This window comes from Salvelinus fontinalis, chromosome 20, assembly GCF_029448725.1.
Source record: "Salvelinus fontinalis isolate EN_2023a chromosome 20, ASM2944872v1, whole genome shotgun sequence".
Lineage (NCBI taxonomy): Eukaryota > Metazoa > Chordata > Actinopteri > Salmoniformes > Salmonidae > Salvelinus > Salvelinus fontinalis.
Window position 1 is genome coordinate 6,442,970 of NC_074684.1, and position 27,051 is coordinate 6,470,020.

The 27,051-nt window shown below is 43.2% G+C and overlaps 1 protein-coding gene across 3 annotated transcripts in view; it reads left to right on the forward strand.

Moving 5' to 3' along the window:
- The window catches only part of LOC129817200 (1-phosphatidylinositol 4,5-bisphosphate phosphodiesterase beta-4-like), a 147,499-nt gene that overhangs the window by 16,821 nt on the left and 103,627 nt on the right, over positions 1-27,051 (forward strand). For all 3 annotated transcript variants that reach the window (XM_055872205.1, XM_055872204.1, XM_055872207.1), the window contains exon 3: positions 26,665-26,741. The gene's annotated coding sequence lies outside the window, so the exon portion shown is untranslated. The remainder of the gene's footprint in view (positions 1-26,664; positions 26,742-27,051) is intronic.

The following is a 27,051-nucleotide window of genomic DNA, read 5'->3' on the forward strand; positions in this document are numbered from 1 at the left end:
AAAATGTAATCGTAATTTATATTGGGTATAGTGGCCATTGTCTCAAGTTTCCCCAAGGCAAACATTTAGGCTATATTAACCCACACAGCTACTTTCAAGTGCAAGGATGCACATTCATGCTAGGTTTAGGACCTCATATTGTGGCTTATAGAGATCCCAACTGATGTACAATGCAATCTTAAAACGGTCTACATTGGTTGAGATGCAAGCATCGTGACACCTCTTAACACATTCAATTCATTTGACTTTGTGAATATCTGTTTCTTGGAACTAACTTGCTTCCCACTTCCTCCATGTGGTTTCTTCCTTCACAGACTCCATGAAATGATGACCTCTTACTAAATATTTGGTCAGATAATGGATTCTGTGTATGGTTTTCTAGAAACGAGGGGAGGCTCAACTAACCCTTTGGCTCAATTTTATCCCACTCTCACATACAGACTCTCGCTAGTTAGATAACCGTTGGCATGTACAAGTTTGTCTCATATCTTCTGGTAGTGCCTGTATTTACTGCATCAAAACAATGTAAATATAAGATATACTTTATTAGTCCACGCGAGATGGACGTTTGCCTTCTGCTTTTATGTGGTTTTTCCCCCACCACAAAAAGTCCCGAAAATGGCCAAATAGAGTAGAACCAGCTCACTTGCTTTTACACGATGATTTGACTAGTTCAGTGTTTCTTTTTGAAAAACAAGAGTTCAGTTCATCTAACAGGGTTGACCTTTTTAAAACGGGGGACAGATGTAAATGAATCTCTCATCACATGAAGTAAATAATCATCTTCAGAATCGACTTTGTCAAAGCAACAAAATAACTGTGGCTTTATAATGATGAAATGTCTGGGTTAAGCGTGTTAGTATCGTCCTAGAAGTCACAGCGGGTGCACAGAGAATCTTGGCACTTTTTAGCAAGTCTTTATTCATATTGAACATCTGATTGATTGAATTCAGCCCCAATTCTGATCTTTTGTTTTTATTGATATTTTCATATCAGATCTGCTCTGATATCTGATGTGATTGGTCAAAAGACCAATTAGTGGAACAAATTAGGAATTGGGCCGCCTGTGTGAATGCAGCCCTTGTGGTCTATATTAAAAGGCGCTTTATTTAATATAACAAGGTTTTATTTCAATTCAATATTGGCGCACAATTTCGACTTGAAATATCAAAGGGATGCAAAAGGCCCTCATTTGGTGGAACGATCCATTAATATATCATACCTTGTGTAATGCAGATGTTCTGTAAGACTGATACACAAACAAGCAAACAGAACATGGAAACATAAAAAAGCTCAGATTGTCATTGTGGCCCTTAGTCTCGATAGTATGATGTTGGACCGGAACCAAAGCCCGACATAGGCCAAAGGTTTCCAGTTCTTATTTACGTGCTACTACGTCTTTTCATTTACGTGCACTAGGGCTACTTCAAACATAGAAACATGACATCGATATCATGAGAAATAAGATTAATACACAGCGTTTACCAACATGCCATGAGAACTTAAATTGAATTGAGGGCATAGTAAATCTCATCTTGACATGCAGTATTTGACAAGGAGAATACGCTGTTTCTTTTATTAATCAGAATAGAAGCCCAGCCTTAGAGACCCTCAGGAGCCCACCTAATGGAGGGGATGATACACACACACACACACACACACACACACACACACACACAATAACACGCACACAGCAGCACAATTAGAGAGCCAGACACACACACCACACACACATTGCTCACATATACAGTACACAGCAGTGTTTTCAGACCGGGAGGTACGCACACATGCTGAGTAACACATTGGCAGCAGTGCAATTACAGAGGAGGAAGTTGTTTACTAGCAGAGGTAACCATGGACCCCCTTATTCATTCCTACAACACACACACACACACACACACACACACACAAACATTCACCCACACACTGATTTACACAATGCATTTCCAAGTATTGGAACCACCCCCATGCAAATTAGCCAGAGAAAAGAACCCAGCTTCTAAACATCTCTCTCTCTCTCTGTGTAGGTGTGCACGTGTGTCTTTATGTGTGTGTGCGTGCGTGTGCTAGACAGTGGTAACTAGTATTGGTAGATCCAAGGTGGATTAAGAGTTGATGTAAAGGGAGTTGGGTAAACGCTAAGCAATCGATGCTAATAGTTGTAGCGTACTCGTTACCAATATTCTATTCACAAAATAGCAGCTGAAACAAGGTGTCTAAAAGGAAGCCAATGTGGTCAACCAGGAAGGAGTGTTAGATAAAGTGTTAACAAACAGGTCCTTGTGACAGTAACCCCTTACCAGACCTGACTCCTTGCACACTAATGGAATCTACTAATTAGAGAGTGGAGGGGGTGATGTGTGTGTGTGTGTGATTAGACAGAGAGCCCCAGACCTCGTTAAGAGGCAGCCTTCCACCAGTCCTTCAGGGACAGAGATTCATCTGATCTCTCGTTTTTTTACACACACACACACACACACACACTGGAGATCTCTATCAAGCTCTCTCTTCATCTCTCTCTCTCTCTCTCTCTCTACCTCTTAGTTTCTTTTCTTTTTATATCTCTTTCTCTCACCCGTTCTCTCTCTCTCTCCCTCCCTCTCCTCGTTCTCTCTCTCGATTCTCACTCATCGTCTTCGTTGTGTTCATATGCCTTCATTAACAGTCAAACTGCTTGGCCTTGAGGTATCCCTGTTCAAGGCAATGAGCAGTCATTTTGACTGCAACATTCTAACAGTGTAATTCATACATTTCACATGTGCTATTGCAGAAATAATAATTTGGTTGTGTTTATGAATGTAACATTTAAAATACAGTTATTTGAAATACAATTAAAATCGTATGTTAAAAAAAAAAAAGTTTACAAAAATTGTTCTGTCAATTTTATTTGTGGAGTGCCTTTGTTACAACTATAAAAAAATAAACTGTATGTGTTGGAACACAGTAACAGCTTCTTTTTCAAACGGCAAAAAAATTAAATAAAATACCCCACCCTCCTAGAGGCATGGTAAGCAAGATGCGCGGTCAAATTATGAAAACATCTGTAGCCTCAACATCATTATAAGCCACAAGTGTGCTTGATAAAATGCATAAGTGTTGATATGACAGCAGTCAAAAATAGTAAATTATATATGTCGGATACCGTGGCGAATTTGTATGTTTTTTTTTTGTGTGTAAATGGTGGTAATGCATGATCTCTCTGAAGTGATCCTGTGACACCTCCAAAGAAAAGTATTCCATATATGTCTGACCAGAAACTCTACATATACACACTCCTTCCACCGAATGCTCCACGGAAATACAGGATTGAAATGAACGTTTCCAGCAATCAACACAGATCCCAGGCAGTGTCTCCTTGCTCTGTGTGCACCTTAGCCACAGGTCAGTGCCTGAATGCTGTAGCATGTCCATGAACAACGAAAGCTGGTGAGTGCATCGCTGATGTTGTTTGTTGCTTGAGATGTAGGGCATGCTCTCTCAGCGATGACATTTGGTGCCGATAATCGGCCCGTAGCATTGTCGCCGACTTGTTCTATCAAAATGGTGCCGTCCCTTCCTCTCTCCTGTCCCACTGTTTCAATTGGTAGTGGCGCAGACTCCTGTTCAGTGCGCACCGTTCTGGCTTTTTTGCGCTTAGGCCACGTTGGTGTAGGTTATTCAGAATTCTGCGTTGTTCGCTTCCCCTCACTCATCAACTCACCCGTTCTTTCCCTTTCTCCCCCATCATACTTTTAAATTTATTTAATCTGTTGTTATGTGTGAAATTAGTTTAGGTTCAGTTTCGAGGCAATTATTGGGGTGATTATCAACTGGGCATGGCACATTCATGTCGGGAGAAGGACTGTCGGGAGAAGGAGCGGAGCTGGCCCTACCATTCCCGAGAAGTAGAGGCAATGGGGGGGAAAGCATTAAAAAAATTCCCTCATAAAACTGTTTCCGATATTAAGATTTTAACAACGGCAGTGTGTTGTATAGACCTATTTTGGAAAAGTCAAGGATGGGGGGGATGACTTAAAAAAAGGCAGAGTAATGCAACATTTTATTAATGAGCAGTCAAAATGATGCTTTTATTTCTTCTGTAAGTTGAAGGTTATGGAAGAGTCCAGACAGCGTTTTTGTGACTTCACTAGTTTTTGCAAAACTTATCCCAAACAGCAAATCACTTCCTCATCCTCGTTGTGTAGAATGGGGGGCGGGTGCTGAGAAAACATGAACAAACCCCCCCCAAAATGTCCTTTAAGAAATGGCAAAGCGCTTATTGGCGCTTATGTGATGAAGTTCTTTAGATGTTGTACACATGAAATTGTGTCATTCCCGATGTTATATTAAATGTATAATGTTTTAAGGTCTGACCCAGGTGGAGACAGTGTTGAAGAAAGTAAAGTTTATTCCTCAAACAGGGGCAGGCAAACGACAGGTCATGGCAGGCAGGGGTCAATAATCCAGAGAGGGTGGAAAGTACAGGCTCAGGGTCGGGTCAGGCAGAGGTCGGTAAATCCAGAGTAGTGGGGCAAAGGTACAGGATGACAGGTAGGGTCAGGGCAGACAGAACGGTCAGAACCGGGAAACTAGAAATTCTAGACACAGGAAAGGTAGGAAGTATACGGAGAGTACAGGGCTATAGCGGCGTGCCAGCGCATCTGGCTTGACCCTCTTGGATACCGGTCGCTGCTGCTGAAGCGAAGTGGCCCGGGCCTTACTGAACTCCTCCCGGAGGTCCTGGTACTCCGCGGGGATGGCGGAGAGGTCCGCGGGCAATTTTCAAACCCCCAGGAAGACGTCACGGGGCAGGCTGAGTTGACTTCAGGCAATGAGTGTGGCAGAACGGACTCCAGCCCATAATAGCACCAATAGTCCAATCAATAGAGGGATTGTGTCGCTGGAGCCAAGAGAATCCCAATGCCACGGAAACCTGCAGAGACTCAACTAGCAGGAATTGGATCGTATCGCTGTGGTTCCCTGACACTCGTAGGTTGATGGGGGTGTTATGGTGTGTGACCCGGCCTATAGAGCACCCTTCCAGCGCTCTGACATCCATGTGAATGGAGAGGGTTTGAGTGGGGATGCCCAGCTCGGATGCCAGGATAACGTCCATAAGACTCACATCGGCCCACGAGTCGATGTTTACCCGGAGAGGGGGATGAGTAAAGGGAGAGAACAATTATCTTTCAGACCCACCAGAGTACTCACTCCAACGAATGAGCTAGGTCTCTTGAAAGGACAGGTAGACACATTATGACCGGCGGTACCGCAATACAGACAACTCTGGGTGTCAAGTCTGCGTCCGCGTTCGGCTGGAGACAGCCTAGGTGAATCGGCAGTCTTCGGAGGCTCTTGGAGGAACTCGGGTAAGCTCGGATCCTCTCGAGGATGTAAACACCGGGGACTTCCAGAGTTCATCAGATACAAGGTGGGATCCTTGAGTAAGCGATTGGGACCACAATCAGACCTCTTCTCCCTCCTATGTTCCCGTAGCCGACCATCAATCCGGATAGTTAACCTCTCTGGCGCAGGCGTGCCGCTAGCGACCGACCTCCACAACATCCGGTGAAATTGCAAAGCGCCAAATTCAAGTGACAGAAATAGTAATAATAAACATTCATGAAAAAACAAGTGTTATACATCGGTTAAAAAATGAACTTCTTGTTAATCCAGCCACTTTGTCAGATTTCAAAAAGGCTTTACGGCAAAAGCATAACGTGCGATTATTTGAGGACAGCGTCCCGCACACAAAAGCATACAAACATTTTCCAACCAAGCAGTTAGTCATGAAAGTCAGATATAGCAATAAAATGAATCACCTACCTTTGAAGATCTTCATCTGGTTGCAATCAGAAGGGTCCCAGTTACACAATAAATTTTATTTCTGTTTGATAAAGTCCCTCTTTATATCCCAAAAACTCTGTTTTGTTGGCGCGTTTTGTTCAGTAATCCACTGGCTCAAAGGCCGTCAAAACATGCAGACGGATACATCCGAATAGTACCGGTAAAGTTCGTCGAAACATGTCAAACAATGTTTATAACTAATCCTCAGGGTTCCCCAGTCCCCTAACCAAAAGTTATTTTTTCTTTGTCGTTTTTCAGAAAACAAGCCTGGAACCATGTCTAAAGACTGTTGACATCTAGTGGAAGCCATAGGAACTGCAATCTGGGCCCTAACCAATTACATAGTCAATAGGCATTCAATGGAAAACCACTCACATCAAAAAAAATCCCACTTACTGGATGGATTTTCCTCGGGTTTTCGCCTGCCATATCAGTTCTCTTGTACTCACAGACATTATTTTAACAGTTTTAGAAACTGCAGAGTGTTTTCTATCCAATTATACCAAGTATAGGCATATCCTAGCTTCTGGGCCTGAGTAACAGGCAGTTTCTTTGGGCACGTCAGTCATCCGAATTTCCGAATACTGCCCTGTCACTAAAAATTTAAGTGATGAGTGAGTCGAGATCCGTCAGTAGTTCCCGGGCTGCAAGCTTGTCCTTTACTTCCTCTGATAATCCGTGCAGAAACGTGTCGAACAACGCTTCCGGGTTCCAGGCACCCTCCGCTGCTAGCGTATGGAAATCCACCGCACAATCTGCTACACTGAGGGAGTCCTGCCAAAGCATATCTCATCACGCTGCTATTTTAGAGCGGTCCGAAGGGAAAGAGGATGGCTGCAGCTCCATGACGAGGGAACACTGAGCGAGGAAACGCCCAACAGGTGCCCGAGTCTCCATTGAAGCCCCCCTGGGGGAGCTAAGCGGGGTTCCCGGGAAAACGGGGTAACGGCGCTGCTACCAGCCGAGTTACTGAGGGGCTGAGAGGTTACCGTTGTGGTAGGCTGCCTAGTAGACAACCCACGGAATTGCTCCCGCAATGTGTCCAATGCTAGGTCATGTCGTTCGACCACGGCCTGGAACCCTTCCATCAGACCGCGAAGCAACTCCTCTTGCCTACCAATGGTGGCTCCTTGGGAGGAGATGGTGTTGTGGAGCTGGTCCAAGTCTGCTGGGTCAGTCATGGCCACTAACAGGGGCAGGCAAACAACATGTCAAGGCAGGCAGGGTCAATAATCCAGAGAGGGTGTAAGGTACAGGACAGCAGGCTGGCTCAGGGTTAGGTAGAAGTCGGTATTCCAGAGTAGTGGGGCAAAGGTACAGGACGACTGGCAGGGTCAGGGCAGGCAGAACGGTCAGATGCAAGGAACAGGCGGGAGCAGGGAAACAAAACACTGGTAGGTTCTACGAACAAAAACAAACTGGCCACAGACAAACGGAGAACACAGGTATAAATACACAGGGGATAATGGAGAAGATGAGAGACACCTGGAGGGGGGTGGAGACAAGCACAAAGACAGGTGAAACCGATCAGGGCGTGACAAAATTGTTTTGCGACTCGAGTAAATGAGGGAAAGAAAGTACACTGATCAAAAATAAACGCATGCAACAATTCCAAAGATTTTACTGAGTTACAGTTCATATAAGGAAATCAGTCAATTGACATAAGTTCATTAGGTCCTAATCTATGGATTTCACTTGACTGGGAATACAGATATGCATCTGTTGGTCACAGATACTGTACCTTAAAGAAAGCATCAGAAAACCAGTCAGTATCTGGTGTGACTCCCATTTGCCTCATGCAACACGACTCATTTCCTTCACAGAGTTGATCAGGCTGTTGATTGTGGCCTGTGGAATGTTGTCCCACTCCTCTTCAATGGCTGTGCGATGTTGCTGGATATTGTCGCGAACTGGAACACGCTGTCTTACACGTTGATCCCAAATGTGCTCAATGAGTGACATGTCTGATAAGTAAACACGCCATGGAAGAAGTGGGACATTTTCAGCTTCCAAGAATTGTGTACAGATTGTTGCGACATGGGGCCGTGCATGATCATGCTGAAACATGAGGTGATGGCGGTGGATGAATGACACGACAATGGGCCTCAGGATCTCGTCTGTGCATTTAAATTGCCATCGATAAAATGCAATTGTGTTCGTTGTCCATAGCTTATGCCTGCCCGTACCCTGACCCCACTGCCACAAAGGGGCACTCTGCCCGGTACAGTTGAAGAGCACACTTCTCCAGCATGCCAGTGGCCATCGAAGGTGAGCATTTGCCCACTGAAGACGGTTACAGCGCCAAACTGCAGTCAGGTCGAGACCCAGGTGAGGACGACGAGCATGCAGATTAGCTTCCCTGAGACGGTTTCTGATAGTTTGTGCAGAAATCCTTCGGTTGTGCAAACCCACAGTTTTTCATTAGTTGTCCTGGTGGCTGGTCTCAGACGATCCCGCAAGTGAAGAAGCCGGATGTTGAGGTCCTGAGCTGGTGTAGTTACACGTGGTCTGTGGTTGGTAGACTAGTTGGACGTACTGGTACATTTCTAAAATTATGTTGGGGGCGTGGTTATGGTAGAGAAATTAACATAAAATTATCTGGCAACAGTTCTGGTTGACTTTTATAGTCCCTCAACTTGAGACATCTGTGGCATTGTGTTGTTTGACAAAACTGCATATTTTAGAGGGGCCTTTCATTGACCCCAGCACAAAGTGCACCTGTGTAATGATCATGCTGTTTAATCAGCTTCTTGATATGCCAACCAGTCAGGTGGATGGATTATCTTGGCAAAGGAGAAATGCTCACTAACAGGGATGTAAACAAATGTGCGCACAAAATTTGATAGAAATTAGCTTTTTGTGCGTATGGAACATTTCCTGGATTTTTTTTATTTCAGCTCATGAACACTGGAACCAACACTTTACATATTGCGTTTATATTTGTGTTCTGTATTAATTGAAAGCATGACGTGCTTCCACACAGGAAGTTCCAGACACTTGTATGCCAAGGTGCATTGAAACTGTTCTGGTGGCTCGTGGTGACCCAACACCCTATTAAGATACTTTATGTTGGTGTTTCCTTTATTTTGGCAGTTACCTGTAGCAGCACGCGGGTGTGTGTGAAAGTCTTGCCGTCTGTCCATGCCTCGCTCTCTCTCATTAACACTCACATGGAGCTATTATGACCTGTTCTCACCCTGTCTGAGGAGTCTTAAAGCATTCACAGTAGCAGATAGAACATTGGGCTTCTGCACCACCACTGATAAGAGTTCCAAGCTTGTGTGATAAGAATATAGGATGTACGGAGCAGATGGACACACTACGCACCGTTCACAGACTCACACACACACTCTCGCTGGCACACACACACTCATGTACCAGTATAACATATAGGTAGTGCAGTTGGAATGTATTGAGATTAGAACCCTTTTAGTTCACAGCCGTTTACCATACTGTGTACATCATTATATAGGCTACACCATACTGTACATGACATGTATATGGCATCCATGACATCCATTATGCTAGATTAGAACACTACATAGCCCCATTCCTCGCCATACAGTACACCCACACACCATACAGTATACTACAGACACTCACTGGACATTTTATTAGGTACACACATCTAGTACCGGGTCGGAGCTCCCTTTGCCTCCAGAACAGCCTTACTTCTTCGGAGCATGGGTTCTACAAGTCGTAAACGTTCCACAGCAATGTTGGTCCATGCTGACGCGATACGATCACGCAGTTGCTACAGATTGGACGGCGGTACACCACCGCCACCGGCCTGTACCGTTGACACCAGGCAGGATGGGTCCATGGACTCATGCTGCTTACACCAAATCCTGACTCTGCCATCAGCATGATGCAACATGAACCGGGATTCGTCACGACCTCTCTCATCAACAAGCTATTTTTGCCCACAGGACTGCCTCTGACTGCATGTTTGACTGCCTCTGACTGCATGTTTGACTGCCTCTGACTGCATGTTTGACTGCCTCTGACTGCATGTTTGACTGCCTCTGACTGCATGTTTGACTGCCTCTGACTGCATGTTTGACTGCCTCTGACTGCATGTTTGACTGCCTCTGACTGCATGTTTGACTGCCTCTGACTGCATGTTTGACTGCCTCTGACTGCATGTTTGACTGCCTCTGACTGCATGTTTGACTGCCTCTGACTGCATGTTTGACTGCCTCTGACTGCATGTTTGACTGCCTCTGACTGCATGTTTGACTGCCTCTGACTGCATGTTTTTTTGTTGGTTGCACTATTCTCGGTAAACCTTAGACACTGACGTGCGTGAAAAGCCCAGGAGGCTGGCCATTTCTGAGATACTGAAACCGGTGTGTCTGGGACCGGCAATCATACCACGCTCAAAGTCGCTTAGGTCACTCGTTTTGGCTATTCTAATGTTCAATCGAAACAGTAACTGAATGCCTCGATGCCTGTCTGCCTGCTTTATGTAGCAAGCCACGGCCACGTGACTCCACTGTCTGTAGGAGCGATCACTCCTTCTCCACAGTCTATATTTAGAAGAGCAATATTCAATATGGTGGACTCCTGACCCCGCCGTGACCTTCTCAGAAGAACCCCAGCCATGATATGTGAGGCACCTGGAGGGTGAGGGGCTGGTCGTGGGCGGGGTTTTCTCAGAGCCACACTTCAATAAGACCACATCATTTGTATAATGTCCCCTCAGAGCTGGCCTTACAGTGGGAGGATAGAGGGAGTTGAGAAAACGAGAGCACAGAAAATGTGTGTGTCCATCTTTCTCCATCAGTGTTTGAGTAGGAACCAAAGCTCCCAGCAGGGCATTGCTGTCAGGACACGTCCTGATGTGACACATTCTGTCCTCACCTGAGATGTGAGGAGGCCGAGTCATTATCTGGAGACATGGGCAACTTCTCTCCTCCTCTCTCTTGAGTTGTCGATTGTGTGTTTGTCTGCGTGTGTGTGTGTGTGTGTGCTAGGGCTGTGATGCTCATGGAATTTGGGCTGAAGGTTATTTGTCAGTCAAATGAACACGGTCAACATTATAATCGTTTGAATAGTAAAATTCAGTGTGCCCTGTTTGGGTGCATGTATTTCATGATACTCGTTTGCTACAACTGTCCTCTCTCCTTATATCAGCTGTTAGATGTGAACCAGGCATATTTTACTTTGCTGCTTTCGGGTCAGTGGCTGTGACTGATTGTAGAGCTGAGGGGCTGTCATGGCTGACTGATGATTTACATGTCCCTATAGCTACCAGCAGCAGGAACAGAGCAGTGTGTGTGTGTGTGTGTGTGTGTGGGGGCGCTAGTGTTCACTGGGAGGGAGATTACCAACCTCTTATCTGCTACACTAATCAACAGGAATCCCTGCTGCCTGCCGCTTCAACCCTCGAATGATGTTACCTGGAATAACATAGAGAGAGAGAGAGAGAGGGGGAGATGTTTTTGTTGGTTGGTCGGTCAAGCTATGGTTCTTGTGCAAGGTGTCACAGTATTTGAGATGCATCAGAGTGGTGTAGACCTACAGTCTGGAGAAGTGGTTCAAGACTACAGTCATTTTGATCCCCCTCTAAGTGCTCGTTTGAGTTATCACAAAGACAGGACGCTCCGTTTGAATGCCATCTTTTCCTGAAAATGAGTCTTCCCATGACACTCGTCCGCTCTCTCTCGCTCTCTCTCTCTCTCCACTGCAACCCGGGAACATTCCCGGAACATTAGCTAAGTTTCCCATTGAGTTGTAGTTAGGGTTTTATTAACATTCGGATGATGAAATTATTTTGTTATGAGGATGTTATTTAAAATGAAATATCCCTGGAATTGTTTCAAATGAAATATCCCTGACTCCTCCTAACATTCACAAAAATGTGGTGCACAACATCTGTATCAACCACCACAGAACATTCCCTAAAAGTTCTCATTCGCACCATGTACTGTACGAGTAAAGTTTTCCCAACAAACCAAAATTTGGTTCTGTGAACATTCGCTAGGTCGCGGCAAATACTCTCATAACACAAAAAACCGTTCCATTCGTGGTGTTGATTCGAGAATGTTTGTTTTAGGGTGATGTTACAAGAACGTTCTCAGAACACATTTTGTCTGTTTTTTTTTAAATTCCCAGATTTTTTTCATTTAGATTGTCAGAACATTCCGGTGGGAACATTGTTGGGACATCACAAAAGTTATGTTTCCAAAACACAACAACTGTCCAGTTGTGCGGATGATTCTACAATGTTTATTTTAGGATGCAAAAAAACAGTCACCTGATGTTACAATAAGGTTCCCAGAACTAGGCTTGGGTGGTATACCGGGCTATTTGGAAAAAGACACAGGATGGTTTTTCAATACGGTCAATACCGTCCAATCTATTTATTTTGAAGTTGTTCTATACATTTAACAATGTTTTGCTACTTTTTAAGTTATTACCTGCAATCAACTTGTGCAATACCTTATGAGATAAAGCAGATTGCTTTCTTTATTTCACCTGTCACATTGTTTTAAATGATGAAGCTAACCGTAGTTCTCTAGAACAGTTGAGCAGTAGTGGAAAAAGTACTTAATTGTCATACTTGAGTAAAAGTAAAGATACCTTAATAGAAAATGACTCGGTAAAAGTGAAAGACGCGGAGTACAATACTACTTGAGTAAAAGTCTAAAAGTATTTGGTTTGAAATATACTTAAGTATAAAAAGTAAATGGAATCGCTAAAATGTACTTAAGTATCATAAGTAAAAGTATAAATCATTTTAAATTACTTATATTAAGCAAACCGGACGGCACAAATTTAATAATGTGTCCCTGAACAAACGGGGGGGGGTCAAAATCAAAAGTAACAGTCAGTATCTGGTGTGGCCACCAGCTGCATTAAGTACTGCAGTGCATCGCCTCCTCATGGACTGCACCAGATTTGCCAGTTCTTGCTGTGAGATGTTACCCCACTCTTCCACCAAGGCACCTGCAAGTTCCCGGACATTTCTGGGGGGAATGGCCCTAGCTCTCACCCTCTGATCCAACAGGTCCCAGATGTGCTTAATGGGATTGAGATCCAGGCTCTTCGCTGGCCATGGCAGAACACTGACATTCCTGTTTTGCAGGAAATCACGCACAGAACGAGCATTATGGCTGGTGGCATTGTCATGCTGGAGGGTCATGTCAGGATGAGACTGCAGGAAGGGTACCACATGAGGGAGGAGGTCTTCCCTGTAACGCACAGCGTTGAGATTGCCTGCAATGACAACAAGCTCAGTCCAATGATGCTGTGACACACCACTACAGACCATGACGGACCCTCCACCTCCAAATCGATCCCGCTCCAGAGTACAGGCCTCGGTGTAACGCTCATTCCTTCGACAATAAACGTGAATCCGACCATCACCCCTGGTGAGACAAAACCGCGCCTCGTTGGTGAAGAGCACTTTTTGCCAGTCCCGTCTGGTCCAGTGACGATGGGTTTGTGCCCATAGGTGACGTTTAAAAATGATATACATATTTTACCTTTTATTTAACTAGGCAAGTCATTAAGAACAAATTCTTATTTTCAATGACAGCCTAGGAACGGTGGGTTAACTGCCTTGTTCAGGGGCAGAACAACATATTTTTTACCTTGTCACCTCGGGGATTCGATCTTGCAACCTTTCGGTTATCAGTCCAACGCTCTAACCACTAGGCTACCTGCCGCCCATGTCTGGTGAGGACCTGCCTTACAATAGGCTTACAAGCCCTCAGTCCAGCCTCTCTCAGCCTATTGCGGACAGTCTGAGCACTGGTGGAGGGATTTTGCGTTCCTGGTGTAACTCCGGGGCAGTTGTTGTTGCCATCCTGTACCTGTCCCGCAGGTGTGACGTTCGGATGTATCGATCCTGTGCAGTTGTTGTTTCACGTGGTCTGCCACTGCGAGGACGATCAGCTGTCCGTCCTGTCTCCCTGTAGTGCTGTCTTAGGCGTCTCACAGTGCGGACATTGCAATGTATTGCCCTGGCCACATCTGCAGTTCTCATGCCTCCTTGCAGCATGCCTAAGGCATGTTCACACAGATGAGCAGGGACCCCGGGCATCTTTCTTTTGGTGGTTTTCAGAGTCCGTAGAAAGGTCTCTTTAGTGTCCTAAGTTTTCATAACTGTGAGGTCACAGTTATGCCTACCGTCTGTAAGCTGTTAGTGTCTAAACGACCGTTCCACAGGTGCATGTTCATTAATTGTTTATGGTTGATTGAACAAGCATGGGAAAGTGTTTAAACCCTTTACAATGAAGATCTGTGAAGTTATTTGGATTTTTACGAATTAGCTTTGAAAGACAGGGTCCTGAAGAAGGGCCGTTTTTTTTTGCTGAGTTTACTTTACACCACTGCAGTCACGTGCGTTTTTGTAAATAGCACAACGGGAGAAAGCGAGAAGGCGAGTCTATAGCTATTGACACGTGTTTGTTGTGCGACGCACATGAGGTGATGACGTTACACTTGTATGCAATTCACTGTGAGATGGATTTGCCTTTCTTTGCAATTAGTTTCTGTTCATTTCCACTCATTAGCATTTAGCTGACAGCGTCTATTTGATTCCGTTGTTAGTTCGTGCTCATTTTGTTAGCATTCTGGTAAGAGGCCTAATGGGATTTTCTTGCGTTTTTAGCGCCCCTTGTGTGCTATGCTGGTATTACCTTAACTAAATCCTGGTATCAGAGAAGGATGGTATGACAATATGAAAATCTGGATACCACCCAAGCCTACCCAGAACACATTTAGTCTGTTCTTTTTAAAGGTTCCCAGAATGTTTTAATTAGGTTGTGGTAACATTGTGGGGACATGACGAGAGATATGTTCCCAAAACACAACTGTCCAGTTGTGCTGACATTCAGATCATGTTTGTATCAGGGTGCACCAAAAAATGTCTTTGTTGCAAGAATATTGACAGAGCAGCCATTTTGAGTACTTTAAAGGTTTCCAGAACATATCGTTGGCTTGTGGGAACAGTGTGGGTACATTACAAGAGATAGGTTCTCAGAATATGCTCAGTTGTGATGACATTCATACAATGTTTGAGTTCGGTTTCACAGGACTTTCCCTTAATGTTGTAAGAATGAAATGTCTTTTTTTTTTATGACGTTCATAGCGTATTTGTTTTAGCGTAATATTCCATTGATGTTCATGCAGTATGCATTTTGCCTTGTCTTGGAGGTCCACAGAACATTTAGTAAATGTTATATTTAAGTTTTGACTCAATATTACCACAACATGCTCAGCATGTTGGTTCATTAGGACACATTGGTTCATTAGGACATATGAACAGTATTTAAAAATACGAACACCATTTTTACACTTCTTGCTGTATGCTGACAGTCTACACACCAGGGAAGCGCTCTTACATCTTATTTGTTCAGTATATACCCGTGCCATTATCTTCAATCAGGATTTCCATGCTTCCTTTTTAGCCTTCTTAGACATAACTAACCCAGGGAATTACTGGTAGTTGGGTTATTGACCATCACTTCGCCCATCTTCTTTATATGCTGCGTACCATATTTACAAGATATCCAAGACTGTGTGCTGATCTAGGATCACTCTTGCTTTTCAGATCATGAAAAACAAGCCAGGGGGACTGTATCAATCGTCTCAAATAGGAACAAAAGTTTAACATTACATTTTTACACAATGTTTTATTTTTTTACAGTTAGTATAAATTCTGGATTTCTGACTGAATATTTATAAATATTTGCAAAAAAATACTTCCTTTCTTTTAGTAGAGTATATCTGAGCCTCAATTTCAATTTTTGTTTGAAAAGACACATGCTTAAAGAAAAAGTGGGATTGAACCTGCAGTCTTTGGATCTGCAGCTAAACCATTAACCTTCTGCGGTGGCCTTGTGTCGTTTTTTTAGTCAAATATGGTCAATCAGGACAGAGCACAATTTCCGAGTTATTAAAATTTTTAGATTCCTCATCATTTGCTGTGTACTTGTAACACTGTATTTTATGATTTCTTTCTTCATCATGTTTTGAAAGTCTTAGATCTGCAGGTTGAAGCCCACTTTTAAAAAATTATTATAAGTGAAATTGAGACTCAGATATCTGACCGAGCGGCTCGATTCGGTCTTATGTAGCAAAATTTGATTATTTTTTATTCTTTTTTACATTGGATAGAAGTAGAGACTCAGAGCTAGGAAATGGTATATCATACACTACAGTTGAGGAACAATGTGAAAGTAATTCTGCTTTTGAAAGCCTTAGCCCCACCCATCTCTTTAAGGATTCACATGTGAGGCCATGTACTAAACAACCAAAGATTTGAAGACTAAAGGCTGATTGTCGCAGTGATATTATGAACATACTATTGTTGTCCGACGTCAAACTTGTCATTGTCGGGATATGAAAAAGTATAAACACAAAAACTACATGCTACATGACATCAGCAGCCTGGTGGTCCAAAATAGCATCTGGAGTATTTTAACACCAATAAACCCACCCGTTAAATAATGAATTTAGGATACAGTTGAAGTCAGAAGTTTACATACACCTTAGCCAACTCAGTTTTTCACAATTTCTGACATTTAAATCCTAGTACAAATTCTCTATCTTAGGTCAGTTAGGATCACCACTTTATTTTAAGAATGTGAAATGTCAGAATAATAGTACAGAAGGATTTATTTCAGCTTTTATTTCTTTCATCACATACCCAGTGTGTCAGGAGTTTACATACACTCAATTAGTATTTGGTAGCATTGCCTTTAAGTTGTTCAACTTGGGTCAAACGTTTCAGGTAGCCTTCCACAAGCTTCCCACAATAAGTTGGGTGGATTTTGGCCCATTCCTCCTGACAGAGCTGGTGTAACTGAGTCAGGTTTGTAGGCCTCCTTGCTCTCACACGCTTTTTCAGTTCTGCCCACAAATGTTCTATAGGATTGAGGTCAGGGCTTTGTGATGGCCACTCCAATACCTTGACTTTGTTGTCCTTAAGCCATTTTGCCACAACTTTGGAAGAATGCTTGGGGTCATTGTCCATTTGGAAGACCCATTGGCAACTAAGCTTTAACTTCCTGACTGATGTCTTGAGATGTTACTTCAATATATCCACATAATTTTCCTCATGATGCCATCTATTTTGTGAAGTGCACCAGTCCCTCCTGCTGCAAAGCACCCCCACAAATGATGCTGCCACCCCGTGCTTCACGGTTGGGATGATGTTCTTCGGCTTGCAAGCGTCCCCCTTTTTCCTCCACAATTTTTTTCTGAGGGCTTGGCTGATTACTTTTGATTTTCCATTGATGTCAAGCAAAGAGGCACTGAGTTTGAAGGTAGGCATTGAAATACATCCACAGGTACACCTTCAATTGACTCAAATGATGTCAATTAGCCTATCAGAAGATTCTAAAGCCATGATATAATTTTCTGGAATTTTCCAAGCTGTTTAAAGGCACTGGCAACTTAGTGTATGTAAACTTCTGACCCACTGGAATTGTGATACAGTGAATTATAAGTGAAATAATCTGTCTGTAAACAGTTGTTGGCAAAATTACTTGTCATTCAAAAAGTCCTAACCGACTTGCCAAAACTGTAGTTTGTTTTAATAAGAAATTTGTGGAGTGGTTGAAAAACGAGTTTCAATGACTCCAACCTAAGTTTATGTAAACTTCCAACTGTATGTCAAACCAGGCAACTAAAAGCAACTTTATAAACAACGTTTTGGTTTGTTTCTAGCTTGTTAGCTAGCTAGCTAAAGTTAAGTTAGCTGGCTATCCAGTTCTAATAATGACCATATTATATAGCTGACAACGTCTTCACTTTAGCTAATTTATATGAATTATTACAAGGAAAATAAACTCACAACATGATCAATATTTACAAGTTAATGGCGAGCCAATTAGAGAAACTTGCTTAGGGTTGTGAGTGTCATGAAATAAAAGCAGGGGTTTCTACCAAAGAATTTTAGAACTTGGTATCTGGTAAATGCATACTATATCAAATAAAATCTGTTTATTTGTCACATGCACAGGATACCAAAGGTGTAAACGATACAGTGAAATGCTTACTTGCATAGTGGAGTCTTTTGTTTAGACATGTAGCTCGTTAGCTCAACAATGTACTATAATCACAACTCATAACGTCACTACCCTGTATGAATCTGCAGGTTGAACCAGGTTCAATGTTAGCTAGTTGGCTAACATTAGGCTATAACTAGCAATGCAAATGGCTCTGAAATACAACAAATATTACTACACAGATCATACACGTAATGTTAGCTAGCGAGCCAGATAACCGTACGCTTTGACTTGCAATGAAATCAACTTTCTGACAAAAATTAGAAACGTATAATATCAGAAAAAAAGCTAGCTAATCTCTCTTACCCGTATACATAGATGAACGCTTCTCCCTCTCTGCCGTGGTTGCCCTTAGTTTGAAGAGACAGGTGTTTTATACAAAAGCCTTCTGTGTGTTCTCTTTTCGACTCCCTGCATATTTGCAATCAAATGCCAGAATCTTCTCCATCTCCTTAGCTATATGCTTGCACTGGGAATTCCACTGATTTCAAAACTCTTGTCCTCCAGGAAGTGGAGAGAAACACTTTTGCAGTTCTGCTAGGTGACATCTTTCAAAAATGCTCCGTTAGAAAGGATTACCACACATATTGACCCGCTCATGTTATAGACAGAAACCTGCTACATGACAGACCAATCCGAACTCATCTTTCAGCATGTCCAGCCCATCCATTATCTCAGCCAATCATGTCTAGCGGGACGGTTCCTGACTTTTTTTGTAGCAAAACGAACTAGGCTCGTAAGTGAACCATTTTATTTTGTATTTTCAGATGGCATACACGTTTGTTATTAAGGCACATTAAAGTTTACATGCATTTCTGCCAAAAAGCACGTTTTGATAAAACACCCTGTTTACGTTCAAATGCCTTTCCTTGGAAGTAGTGACTCGCGATGTATGCCTAGTTTCCTGAAACAAGTCACATATACACTACTAACAGAGAGGGTGTCTTTATTTTGTCCAGATTTATAAATCCAGAATTTATAAATGCAGAATTTAGACTAATTGTAAAACTGTCAAAAAAACGCACCTGACATAATTCCTTGGAATGCAGCCCAACTCACTAATAGGTATTTTGACCAATCAGATCGTCTCTGAAAAGAGCTGATGTGAAAAGATCTGATGTGATTGGTCAAACGACCAATTAGTGGGAAAAGTATCCGAATCCGGCTGCCTGAGACGCTTGATATGGTCCGCCCCTGGATGATTTTTCATCATCTGAAAAGCAAAAGTGATCCTAGTGTGTAAATATGGGTCCAGAAGTATGCAGCATATAAAGAGGACGGATGAAGTGATTGTGAATAACCCAAATATCAGTCATTTCCTCTGTTGTTCTGAGAACCTTTTTAAAGTACTCAGAAATGCTGTTTTGTCAGCATTCGTGCAACATCAAAGAATTTTTTTGGTGCACACTGATAGAAACATTATCTGAATGACAGCACAACTGTGCTTTGGTGTTTTGGGAACCTATTTCCTGTCATATCTGAACATTTTTCCCACAACCTAAAAAGTTTTAGTAACTTTTAAAAAACATAAAAAACGTGTTCTGGGAACGTTCTTGCAACATCAGATGACTATTTTTTGCATCCTAAAATAAACATTGTAGAATCATCATGGACAGTTGTTATGTTTTGGAAACATGCAGTGTCAAGAAAAAGTAAGCGAACCCTTTGGAATGACCTGGATTTCTGCATAAATTGGTCATCAAATTTGATCTGATCTTCATCTAAGTCACAATAATAGACAAACGTAGTGTACTCAAACTAATGAACAATTATTATTTTTCTTGTCTATATTGAATACGTAATTTAAACATTCACAGTGTAGGTTGGGAAAAGTATGTGAACCCCTAGGCTAATGACTCCTACAAAGCTAATTGCAGTCAGGAGTCAGCTAACCTGGAGTCCAATCAATGAGACGAGATTGGAGATGTTGGTTAGAGCTGTCTTGTCTCTGGAACATGCTAAGATCTCTGTTGACGAGTCTACGATACGTAAAACACTAAACAAGAATGGTGTTCATGGGAGGACACCATGGAAGAAGCCACTGCTGTCCAAAAAAAAACATTTCTGCACGTCTGGAGTTTGCAAAAGTGCACCTGGATGTTCCACAGCGCTACCGGCAAAATATTCTGTGGACAGATGAAACTACAGTTGAGTTGTTTGGAAGGAACACACAACATTATGTGTGTAGAAAAAAAGGCACAGCACACTAACATCAAAACCTCATCCCAACTGTAAAGTATGCATCATGGTTTGGAGCTGCCTCAGGGCCTGGGCAGCTTGCTATCATCGATGGAAAAATGAATTCCCAAACATTTTGCAGGAGAATGTTAGACTATCTGTCCGCCAATTGAAGCTCAACAGAAGTTGGGTGACGCAACAGGACAAAGACCCAAAATACAGAAGTAAATAAACAACAGAATGGCTTCAACAGAAGAAAATATGCCTTCTGGAGTGGCCCAGTCAAGAGTCCTGACCTCAACCCGATTTGAAATGCTGTGGCATGACCTCAAGAGAGCAGTTCACACCAGACATCCCAAGAATATTGCTGAACTGAAACAGTTTTGTAAAGAGGAATGGTCCAATATTCCTCCTGACCGTAGTGCAGGTCTGATCCGCAACTACAGAAAAAGTTTGGTTATTGCTTCCAAAGGAGGGTCAACCAGTTGTTAAATCCAAGGGTTCATATACTTTCTTGATCAAATTTCTTGACCAATTTATGCAGAAATCCAGGTATTTCCGATGGATTCACATACTTTTTCTTGCCACTGTATCTTTTGTGGTGTCCCCACAATGTTCTCACCAGACTGTTCCCACAACCTAATGAAACATTCCGGGAACCTTTTTAAAGAACATATTAAATGTGTTTTAGGAATGTTCTAGCGACATCAGGTCGAATGTTTTATTCAAACATTCTATAATCATCACCAGGACAGTTTTGTGTTATGACTTGCCATGACCTAACGAATGTTGTGGGAACTTTCACATGACCAATTTTGGTTTGCTGGGTCTTTACTCTCTTTTTTCCACCCTCTTTCTCCCCCTCTCTCACCACCCCCTTGGCTTAGTGCCATGTTCCCACCAACACACTCACTGTCTAACATAAATATTAGCCTATATATGTGACTTGCCTAGATTGCCTACCTTTTTTGGTGCCTGTCGGTTCAACTGTCTGCTCTCCAACTGGAGAGGCCAGTGAAAGCCACTTCACTGAGTGGATCTGCTTGACGTATTTAACATCTAGCTGCCTTAAACTATATGCACATGTAGTTGGTTTGATGGGCTGTGGAGATGGACTGTTGATTGGCCTGAGAGTGGCAGAGATGGAGAGAGGTGAAGTGAATTGCACACTGTTGAGGCAGAGAGGCCCATTGAACTGGAAACGATGAACTCTGGGATGCACTCTTTTCCATTCTTTCTCTCTCTCTCTCTCTATGTCTCTCTCTGTCTGTCTCTCTGTCCCTCTCTCTCTGTCCCTCTCTCGATTCAATTCAAATGGCTTTATTGGTATGGGAACATATGTTTACATTGCCAAAGCAAGTGAAATAAATAATAAATAATTGTGAAATAGCCACTCCTGCATTGTCTTGGCTGTGTGCTTATGGTTGTTGTCCTGTTGGAAGGTGAACCTTCGTCCCAGTCTGGAGCAGGTTTCATCAAGGATCTCTCTGTACTTTGCTCCGTCCGTCTTTGCCTCGATCCTGACTAGTCTCCCAGTCCCTGCCGCTGAAAAACATCCCCACAGCATGATGCTGCCAACACCATCCTTCACCGTAGGGATGGTGCCCGGTTTCCTCCAGACGTGACGCTTGGCATTCAGGCCAAAGAGTTTAATCTTGGTTTCATCAGACCAGTTACTGAGGAGTGGCATCCGTCTGGCCACTCTACCGTAAAAGCCTGATTGGTGGAGTGCTGCAGAGATGCTTGTCCTTCTGGAAGGTTCTCCCATCTCCACCGGGGATCTCTGGAGCTCTGTCAGAGTGACCATCTGGGTCTTGGTCCCTTCACTGACTAAGGCACTTCTCCCCTGACTGCTCAGTTAGGCCGTGCGGCCAGCCCTAGGAGGAGTGTTGGTGGTTCCACACTTCTTACATTTAAGAATGATGGAGGCCACTGTGTTCTTGGGGACCTTCAATGCTGCATAAATTGTTTGTTACCCTTCCCCAGATCTGTACCTAGACACAATCCTGTCTCGGAGCTCTACGGACAATTCCTTCGACCTCATGGCTCTGACATGTACTGTCAACTGTGGGACCTTATATAGACGTGTGTGTGTGTCTTTCCAAATCATGTCCAATCAATTAAATTTACCACAGGTGGACTCCAATCAAGTTGTAGAAACATCTCAAGGATGATCAATGGAATCAGGATGCCCCTGAGCTCAATTTCGAGTCTCATAGCAAAGGGTCTGAATACTTATGTAAATAAGGTTTTTCTGTTTTTTATTTGTAATACAATTGCAAAAATATCTAAAAACCTGTTTTCACTTTGTCATTATGGGATATTGTGTGTGGATTGATGAGGAATTGTTATTTAATCAATTTTAGAATAAGGCTGTAACGTAACAAAATGTTGAAAAAGGGAAGGGGTCTGAATACTTAATGAATGCATTGTATATGGGAATTTATGAAAAATTGGATTTGTTTTAAAATTCTTTGTGGTTATGTGAGGGAAATAGGAGTTTATAATATAGTCATACATTTGGCAGGAGGTTAGGAAGTGAAGCTCAGTTTCCACCTCATTTTGTGGGCAGTGTTCACATAGCCTGTCTTCTCTTGAGAGCCAGGTCTGCCTACGGCGGCCTCTCTCAATAGCAAGGCTATGCTCACTGAGTCTGTCCATAGTCAAAGCTTTCCTTAATTTTGGTTCAGTTACGGTGGTCAGGTATTCTGCCACTGTGTACTCTCTGTTTAGGGCCAAATTGCATTCTAGTTTGCTCTGTTTTTGCTTAATTCTTTCCAATGTGTCAAGTAATTATCTTTTTGTTTTCTCCTAATTTGGTGGGTCTAATTGTGTTGCAGTCCTGGTGCTCTGTGGGGTCTGTTTGTGTTTGTGAACAGAGCCCCAGGACCAGCTTGCTTAGGGGACTATTCTCTAGTTCAGTGGTTCCCAACTTTTCATAGTCCCGTGCCCCTTCAAACATTCAACCTCCAGCTGTGTACCCCCTCTAGCACCAGGGTCAGTGCACTCTCAAATGTTGTTTTTTGCCATCATTGTAAGCCTGCCACACACACTATACAATATATTTATTAAACAAGAATGAGTGTGAGTTTTTGTCACAAGCCGGCTCGTGGGAAGTGACAAAGAGCTTTTATAGGACCAGGGCACAAATGATAATATTAATATGATTAATTATCAATAATTTTGCTCTTCATTTAACCATCTTACATATAACAGCTTATTTGTTCATCGAAAATTGTGAATAACTCACGACCGGTTAATGAGAAGGGTGTGCTTGACAGGATGCACATAACTCTGTAATGTTGGGTTGTATTGGAGAGAGTCTCAGTCTTAAATAATTTTCCACACACAGTCTGTGCCTGTATTTAGTTTTCATGCTAGTGAGGGCCTAGAATCCACACTCACATAGATAGGTGGTTGCAAAGGGCATCAGTGTCTTAACAGCGCGATTTGCCAAGGCAGGATACTCTGAGCGCAGCCCAACCCAGAAATCTGGCAGTGGCTTCTGATTTAAATTCAATTTTCACAGAACCGCTTGTTGCAATTTCGATGAGGCTCTCTTGTTCAGATATCGGTAAGTGGACTGGAGGCAGGGCATGAAAGGGATAACAAATCCAGTTGTTTGTGTCATCCGTTTCGGGAAAGTACCTGCGTAATTGCACACTGAACTCACTCAGGTGCTTCGCTATATCACATTTGACATTGTCCGTAAGCTTGAATTCATTTGCACACAAAAAATCATACAATGATGGAAAGACCTGTGTGTTGTCCTTGTTAATGTAGACTTAGAAGAGCTTTAAACTTCTTAATCATAGCCTCAATTTTGTCCCGCACATTGAATATTGTTGCGGAGAAGCCCTGTAATCCTAGATTCAGATCATTCGGGCGAGAAAAAACATCACCCAGATAGGCCAGTCGTGTGAGAAACTCGTCATCATGCAAGCAGTCAGACAAGTGACAATTATGGTCGGTAAAGAAAATTTCAAGCTCGTCTCTACATTAAAAAAAACTTGTCAATACTTTGCCCCTTGACAACCAGCCCACTTCTGTATGTTGTAAAAGCGTTACTTGGTCGCTGCCCATATCATTGCATAGTGCAGAAAATACACGACAGGGGCCTTGCTTTAACAAAGTTAACCATTTTCACTGTATTGTCCAAAACATCTTTCAAGCTGTCAGGCATTCCCTTGGCAGCAAGAGCCTCTCGGTGGATGCTGCAGTGTACCCAAGTGGTGTCGGGAGCAACTGCTTGCACGCACGTTACCACTCCACTATGTCTCCCTGTCATGGCTTTTGCACCATCAGTACAGATACCAACATGAGCAGCAGCTACATATGGACCGTTAGTGGAATTCCCACGAGAGAGTAACGGTTAATGTGATTGGATGTTAATTATTTGACTAGGCTACCTGTGTTTGATATTGTTGTTATTTCTCTTAACACTAGATGGTTGAATTTTATTTTTGGCAGTGAAATGAGGCGATTTTATTATACACTGCTCAAAAAAATAAAGGGAACACTAAAATAGCACACCCTAGATCTGAATGAATGAACTATTCTTATTAAGTACTTTTTTCTTTACATAGTTGAATGTGCTGACAACAAAATCACACAAAAATGATCAATGGAAATCAAATTTATCAACCCATGGAGGTCTGGATTGGGAGTCACACTCAAAATTAAAGTGGAAAACCACACTACAGGCTGATCCAACTTTGATGTAATGTCCTTAAAACAAGTCAAAATGAGGCTCAGTAGTGTGTGTGGCCTCCACGTGCCTGTATGACCTCCCTACAACGCCTGGGCATGCTCCTGATGAGGTGGCGGATGGTCTCCTGAGGGATCTCCTCCCAGACCTGGACTAAAGCATCCGCCAACTCCTGGACAGTCTGTGGTGCAACGTGGCGTTGGTGGATGGAGCGAGACATGATGTCCCAGATGTGCTCAATTGGATTCAGGTCTGGGGAACGGGCGGGCCAGTCCATAGCATCAATGCCTTCCTCTTGCAGGAATTGCTGACACACTCCAGCCACATGAGTTCTAGCATTGTCTTGCATTAGGAGGAACCCAGGGCCAACCGCACCAGCATATGGTCTCACAAGGGGTCTGAGGATCTCATCTCGGTACCTAATGGCAGTCAGGCTACCTCTGGCGAGCCCATGGAGGGCTGTGCGAACCCACAAAGAAATGCCACCCCACACCATGACTGACCCACCGCCAAACCGGTCATGCTGGAGGATGTTGCAGGCAGCAGAACGTTCTCCACGGCGTCTCCCGACTCTGTCAAGTCTGTCACATGTGCTCAGTGTGAACCTGCTTTCATCTGTGAAGAGCACAGGGCGCCAGTGGCGAATTTGCCAATCTTGGTGTTCTCTGGCAAATGTCAAACGTCCTGCACGGTGTTGGGCTGTAAGCACAACCCCCAACTGTGGACGTCGGGCCCTCATACCACCCTCATGGAGTCTGTTTCTGACCGTTTGAGCAGACACATGCACATTTGTGGCCTGCTGGAGGTCATTTTGCAGGGCTCTGGCAGTGCTCCTCCTTGCACAAAGGCGGAGGTAGCGGTCCTGCTGCTGGGTTGTTGCCCTCCTACGGCCTCCTCCACGTCTCCTGATGTACTGGCCTGTCTCCTGGTAGCGCCTGCATGCTCTGGACACTACGCTGACAAACACAGCAAACCTTCTTGCCACAGCTCGCATTGATGTGCCATCCAGGATGAACTGCACTACCTGAGCCACTTGTGTGGGTTGTAGACTCCGTCTCATGCTACCACTAGAGTGAAAGCACCGCCAGCATTCAAGTGACCAAAACATCAGCCAGGAAGCATAGGAACTGAGAATTGGTCTGTGGTCACCACCTGCAGAACCACTCCTTTATTGGGGGTGTCTTGCTAATTGCCTATAATTTCCACCTGTTGTCTATTCCATTTGCACAACAGCATGTGAAATTTATTGTCAATCAGTGTTGCTTCCTAAGTGGACAGTTTGATTTCACAGAAGTGTGATTGACTTGGAGTTACATTGTGTTGTTTAAGTGTTCCTTTTATTTTTTTGAGCAGTGTATATTAAAAAAAAAGAAAAAAGTGAATCACTTTTTTATTTGGCGTACCTCTGGGGGTAGGGTTTGTTATGGAAGGTTTGGGAATCGGTTCCCTTTTGTTGGTTGTAGAATTTATTGACTCTTTTCTGGATTTTGATCATTTGCGGGTATCGTCCTAATTCTGCTTTCTCTCTCTCTGTCTCTCTCTCCCCCCTCTCCCTCTGCTAATCGGCAGATGTAGCACCAGTTTTGTGATTTTCCAGCTCATTTCCAGCAGCCATTCTTGGTTAGGGAACATGCATTACCAAACAGCTTGTTATTAAAAGTTTATTTTGCAGAAAGGCAGAGGGAGAGGTATGATGAAAATGTTAAAATGCAGCAGCCCAGATGCATTGATGAGGATTTGAGGATGTGTGAACTAAATGTCAACGCATTGTTTTTTCCCCTGGAGGCATTCGAGCCATCCTCAATAATCAGACATGTTATTACTGTAACTGCTAGCAGAATATCTCTGTCTTGTGAGTGGGAGAACATTCAGAAAATATAGCTATTTTCTTCCCTCTCTCTTTCTCTCTCACCATCTCTCTCTGTACAGAACGTGTTCCAGTGCTGTCCCCAGCTCTCCAGTGTGCTGCCCCCCTCTTCCCAGTTCACGGCCCCTCTGTCTGTCTGGTAAGAACTATACTATACCTTACTATAATATACTATACTACTACTACTCGATACTACTATTCTACACTTGTCAGTTACTACTACAGCTATACTCTACTTACTACTACTACTATTCGACTCTACTCGGTCAGATCACTACTACAGCTGTACTTGGGATGTGACAAATGGACAATTGTGCTTAACGTTTAAACAGCATTTTTTTTATATATATAGTTAAACGATAAGAAAAATCATAAAATGTACAATGCAGAATAATGGTGCTATTACGTGTGTATCACCTCTTGGACCAGGCAATGAAGTTCTATCTACT